The sequence below is a fragment of the Mirounga leonina genome, unplaced genomic scaffold, assembly GCF_011800145.1.
Source record: "Mirounga leonina isolate KUSES-001 unplaced genomic scaffold, KU_Mleo_1.0 Mir_347, whole genome shotgun sequence".
In the NCBI taxonomy this organism is placed as follows: Eukaryota; Metazoa; Chordata; class Mammalia; order Carnivora; family Phocidae; genus Mirounga; species Mirounga leonina.
In genome coordinates this window covers 765,544-771,829 of record NW_023270696.1, presented here as the reverse complement: position 1 = coordinate 771,829, position 6,286 = coordinate 765,544, and the positions used below count along the sequence as shown (strand labels likewise).

At 48.7% G+C, this 6,286-nt stretch overlaps 1 non-coding gene across 1 annotated transcript; it reads right to left on the bottom strand.

The window, feature by feature from the left end:
* Nucleotides 1–545: 545 nt before the first annotated feature.
* Nucleotides 546–653, bottom strand: LOC118026898. Its single transcript, XR_004683710.1, has one exon. It is a non-coding gene; the product is annotated as a U6 spliceosomal RNA (small nuclear RNA).
* Nucleotides 654–6,286: the final 5,633 nt, after the last annotated feature.

The window sequence follows — 6,286 nt, the reverse complement described above, 5'->3', positions numbered from 1 at the left end:
TCCTCACCTCTGTGATGCAGATCAGAAGCCTCAGACTAGATTCGAGCTCCCTCACTCTCCATTGGTGGACGCTTGGGTTCTTTCCATATCTTGGCTAAAGTGAGTAATGTTGCATGGGAGTGAAGATATCTCTTTGATACCTTGTTTTCATTTCCTTTGGAGATATACCCAGAAGTGGGATAGCAGGATGATATGGTAATTCTATTCTTTTTTTTTCATGCTTAAAAGATAGCCATGATGGGGGTGGGGCGCCTGGGTGGCTCAGTTGGTTAAGCAACTGCCTTCGGCTCAGGTCATGATCCTGGAGTCCCTGGATTGAGTTCTGCGACGGGCTCCCTGCTCGGCGGGGAGTCTGCTTCTCCCTCTGACCCTCCCCCTCTCATGTGCGCTCTCTCATTCTCTCTCTCTCAAATAAAAGATAGCCATGACATTTAATGTGAAGGTGGGACACTAAGCCACATGGACCAACAGACTTCAATTTATTCCAACCCTGAATTATGTAAATGTCCAATAATATATGAATTCATTGGAATGAAAATTTCTCTAAAAATATGGACGGCTTCACAAATTTGCGTGTCATCCTTGCGCGGGGGGCCACGCTAACCTTCTCCGTGTTGTTCCAATTTTAATATCTGTGCTGCCGAAGTGAGCACACGGTTGTACTATTTTTAATTTTTTGAGAAACCTGCATTCTATTTTCCAAAGTCATTGAAATAATTTACATTTCCGCCAACAGCACACAAGGATTACGGTCAACCACACTGTATTACATACTCGAAAGTTGCAAAAGCAGTAGATCTTAAATATTCTCACCAGGAAAAGACGGTAATTATGTGCTATGATGGAGGCGCTAGCTAAGGCTATGGGGGTGACCATTCGGCAACATATAAATGTATCCAATCAACAATCTGTACTCCTTAAATTTACACAGTGTTATAAGTCAACTGTATCTCAATCAAGCTGGAAAAAATAATCAACATAAAAGTCAAAGTAAAAGTGTGGAGATATATATAATTTTCCACACACACACAAGTGTAAGCACGGGCCTATTTCCTGGCCATTTTGATGTGGGAAATAAAGGCAGAAGAACAATTACTAAATTTCCTCACTACCTACAGCCCGTTGACAAGTCCTTGAAACAGGCAGAGTGACCCTCCTCTAGGGACTCATCTGCCTGGATGTTAATACTTTGCTAAGGGCAACAGACAATCTTAGCCCAACCCCCCAGGATCCTGTGAGTCTACTTTAACATATAAAAGCTCTTTTGGAAACTTCCTTTATCTCTACCCCCCAAGATACATGTTGGTCATCATCCCCCAGGCGTATGAGCCAGGCCACCGATAGACATCTGAAGGGACTCATGACTCAGGTTTTATTAGACGGTAATAAAGGACCTTCTTCCAACAATAGCTGGCCCCCTCAAGGTCCTGGAAACCTTGCTTCCAAAATTCCTTAGAGACTTAAGCTCTCCCAAACCCCTCCCAACTTGAAAGTATATACTGGGCCACTCCTCATGACCCCGGGTCAGCTATTTCTGCCCAAGTGTCCTGTCCCCGCGCTTTAATAAAACCACCTTTTTGTACCAAAGACAGCTCGAGATCTCTTTCTTGGCCGCAGGCTTCGAACCCTAATGTCTTTCCTACATCAATACTCCCTGCAGTACATCATTCTAATAGTTTTTTTCATATTTCTGCAAGGCTTTTGTTCAAAGCACAATATTATTGAAGGTATTTCTAAGTATGGTAGGAGATTTAAAAAAAAAAAATCAGCCTTTCAGGTAAGGTCGCACAGTGACAGAAGCCTCACCTTGACCAGAATTCTCTCAGGTTCCTTTGAGCCTGTTCTTGAGGAGGCCCTGAAATTGGCCTTCACCCTGCCTTCTGCCGGCCTTGCCGCCTTCCCCGAGATTCCTGCGAAGCCCTGCCCCCGCCCAAGGACCTCCGATCGGGTTTCTCACCCCCACCCTGGAAGGCTCAGCCCCCTGGGCCTTTGGCAAGAATGCTGTTGGGTGGGTTTCAGGAGCGTCCTCAGCCGCCGGGCCCTGCCTGTTTTCGGGCCGTGAATCCCCAGTTGTCTCTGCCGTGTTTCAGGTTGAGCGGGATCGCTCTCCCCTCCTGCAAGAAGACCTCCGTTAACAATAGTCCTGTGAAGTCTTCCCACTGTGACAAGTGTCAGGGTGATTTTTTTTTCTTTAACAACAACTGTCGCTGAAGCTCCTACTCGTATAAAACGCCCCAGTTCGGCGAGAATCCGAGTGAGATGACTGTGTTCAGAAACAGAACTTTAAATTCTGCGCCGGGCGGAGAGCCCCATCACTGCCTTTTGGGGCACCTAGAAATAAAATGTCATTGCACGGGACCTTGAATAAATGTAAATGCAGGTTGCCATCAAAAGGAATGAGATCTTGCCATTTGCAACGACGGGGATGGAACTGGAGGGTATTATGTGAGGGAAATAAGTCAATCAGAGAAAGACATGTATCATATGATCTCACTGATATGAGGAATTCTTAATGGCAGGAAACAAACTGAGGGTTGCTGGAGTGGGGGGTGGGATGGGGGAATGGGGTGACTGGGTGATAGACACTGGGGAGGGTATGTGCTCTGGTAAGCGCTGTGAATTGTGCAAGACTGTTGAATCTCAGATCTGTACCCCTGAAACAAATAATGCAATACATGTTAAGAAAAAAAAGAAGAAGAAGAAGAAGAAGGTAGCAGGAGGGGAAGAATGAAGCGGGGGAAATCGGAGGGGTAGACGATTCATGAGAGACGATGGACTCTGAAAAACAAACTGAGGTTTCTAGAGGGGAGGTGGGTGGGAGGATGGGTTAGCCTTGTGGTGGGTATTGAGGAGGGCACATTCTGCATGGAGCCCTGGGTGTTATGCACAAACAATGAATCATGGGACAGTTCATCTAAAACTAATGATGTATGGGGATTAACATAAGAATAAAAAATATTTAATTAAAAAAAATGTAAATGCAGGTTTACCCAGGTAACCAGTGTCCACACACCCGTTTCGTAACTCTGCTTTGTCATCTCTTCTCCTTTTTTTTTTTTAATGCAGTCAAATCACAAAAGGGGGGGCGGGATGGAAGCGGCCTGCCTTGTGCTGTCGTAATACTTCTCCTGCCCACATTCCAGACACTTCTCCTTTCCAGACCCCGAGCGCAGCGCCAGCCTCGCTGGGGGATCTCAGCGGGCCTGGCCTGGCCTCCGTCTGTCTCTGCATCTCTCTGGCTCTCCCGCCCAGGACTCGAAGCGAACCCTGATGCGTGGCCCGCGGGCCTCTGCAGCCCCGACGGCTGCCCGGGCCTAACTCGGGGGGGTCGGGGTGCCCCCAGCTCGGCCTGCTGCTCGCTGCCGCCCTCTACTGCTCACGGCTGTCAGCGGCAGTTCTCGCGCCCTCACCCCCAGATGCAGATGAAGAAAAGGACGCACCGAGCAGCATGCACAGGCCTGGAAACGGAGGAGAGAGCCGCGCGCGAGGCCTTGGAACAGCCGGGACAGGGAACGGCCGGGAGGCTGGCGGAAGATGCTCTTTGTCCGGATGAAGGGGCATGTGGCCGCCTGTAGGGGTGGGCGAGGACAGGAGGGGTAGTGAGTCTGGCATCCAGTGATTATTATGACCTTTTGCGAGAAAAAAACGCGCCGTGGTTGCAAAAGCAGCCAGTCCTGAAATCCGAATCCTGCAAGTCTCCCACGCAGCTCCCTTCCCCGAGAGCGCGCCTCTTTCCAGAAGGGACGGGATGTGACTCCTCCAGGCAGCCCTCCCGGCGGCCCCCACCCCCACCCCCGCCCCAGCTCCCTTCCCTGAGCCTGCGGGAGCCTGCGCCTCCTTTGCGGGGAACTGGAACCAAAGGCTCCGTGCGCCCTGCTGCGCACCCGAGGGGCTGTGAGCTCGTGACTTCGGCACACCCTCTCCACACCGTCTCCAGGCTGTGATCCACCCCCGCGGGACCTGCCTGCGCTCCTCTGTGCTCGCAGATCCGCAGTCCTGTTCAAATCAGATCCCCGGCTCTGCACGCACTGAACCCCTGGGAGTTCACGCTCACGTTCAGGCCCTCCGCTCCCCGCACCTCGCCTCCCTTCCGCTCCTCTTCGCGCCTCAGGGACAGCCAGCCACAAGAAAGGCGCCTGCAAGCCTGCAGCTGTTCAGAAGCGACATTGGAAACCGTCCCATCTAATGCTCTCCCTTTGACCGACACTCGGCAGGGCTGGAGAGGGTGGCGTGCTCAGCGTTTAAAAGTCTGCAGCACCAGTTCCCACGGATTTGGTCTCAAGGACCCTTTCCACTCCCCGAAATGAGAACCCCCGGGGGCCTTCGTGGGAGCCCCACATCCATCAATATTTACGGTGTCATAAATCAACGGGGAGAAAAATGTTAATTATTACTTTGTTTTAAAACAATAATAAACACGTGAACCTCCATAACACAGTTTTCATAAAACTGTTTCCCAAAACAGACGAACGTCTTGTAAGAGGAGTGACATTGTTTCACACTTGGCACATCTCCTGAAGTCTGACTGAGTGGAAAACTGAATTCTCACATCTGCTTCTGCATTCTGTCTGTGGCAATGCCATACATCACGAAGCCCGCTGAAATTCCACTGCGCCCTTGTGAGACTGAAAAAGAGATGTGTCCATACTATTGTGAAAGTAGTGGGAGCCTCGCGGAGCCCCTGAAAGGCTGCCAGGGCTCGGAAGGTTCCCCGGCTGCGCTTGAAGAACTGCACGTAGCCATCTGGAGGGTCTCCCAAATCTCCATCTGCTGCTTTGACGGCCTCTGACGCTATTACACATTATCATGTTACCTCTTACCTGTTAAAATAAATAAATAAATAAAAATTTGGGCTAGAGCTTTATAGAGAAATCTGAATATGTTAGGGAGGACCGGTCTGAAAAGAGAAGTTGCGTGAGTCACCACAAACAACGGCTGGTCTTCTCTTCAAGAACCCGAAGGAGAACTGCGGAAGAGAACGGTGGTGAACACACACCCTTGGTGCGAGCACGTTCCCGCCGCTTGGCCCTGCACGCGGGGCTGCTCTGGGGGCACTGGGCTATCCTTCCTATGCAAACTCCACGTCCTGATGCACTCCATGGGTGAAAAGCACTCCTGCTGTCTTTCCTTATAATCCAACAGTGCTTAGTGGTTCAGGTGGTGCAGTTGGGGCTGCGCAGGGCCTGGAGGATACGTTGTCTTCAGCCATTAGTAGGGAGCCCACAGAGGTCGCTGCAGGGAGGAGAGCCTCCGTCCTGGGACCCACAGATGCAAATCCGGGTGCTGCCTGTGTCCCTCTACCTCCCCCTGCCTCTCAGCCCCGTCAGCTCTGCCTTGCTCCGTTCTCCTGCCTGAGCTCTCTGCTCCAGGACTCGAGGAAGGTGCTCCTTCCTTCCAGCTTTAACCAGATAGGAGGAATACAGACACAAATTTGCTGAGCACCCACAAACCCCTGGATCTGGTAGCTCAGCAAAAGACTTAAAAGGGGGGGCAGGGGGTGGAGAGAGACTTTCCAGTGTTAAGAAATTGGTTAATCTTGTGCAGTGTTGGTGGAACTGTAAATTAGTACACCCACTAGGGAAAACAGTGGGGAAGTTCCTCAAAAACTTAAAAAGTAGAACTACCATATGAGCTAGCAATTCTGCTTCTGGGTATATATCCAAAGGAAATGAAATTAGTGCTGAAGATGTCAGGACCCCAAATTCATTGCAGCATTATGCACAGTAGCCGGGGTGTGGAAACAACCTAAGTGTCCATCAACGGATGAGTGGATGAAGAAAATGCGGTATCTCTCCCTCTCCTCTCTCGTTCTCTGTCTCTCTCTCATATATATACATATATGACCTTTTGTGAGAAAAACGCCCTGTGGGTGCAAAAGCAGCCAGTCCTGAAATCCGAGTCCTACACATCTCCCACGCAGCTCCCTTCCCCAAGAGCGCACCTGTTTCCAGAAGGGACGGGATGTGACTCCTCCAGGCAGCCCTCCCAGGGGTATGTATGTATATATGTTTTTAATATATAATATATATAGTATTGTATACAATAAAAGTGTATATATTGTATATATATTTTTAATATATAATATATAGTATTGTATGCAATATAATTGTATATATTGTATATATATATTTTAATATATAATATATAGTAGTGTATACAATATAATTGTATATTGTATATATTTTTAATATATAATATATATTGTATTGTATGCAATATAATTGTATATATTGTATATATTTTAATATATAATATATATTGTATTGTATGCAATATAATTGTATAT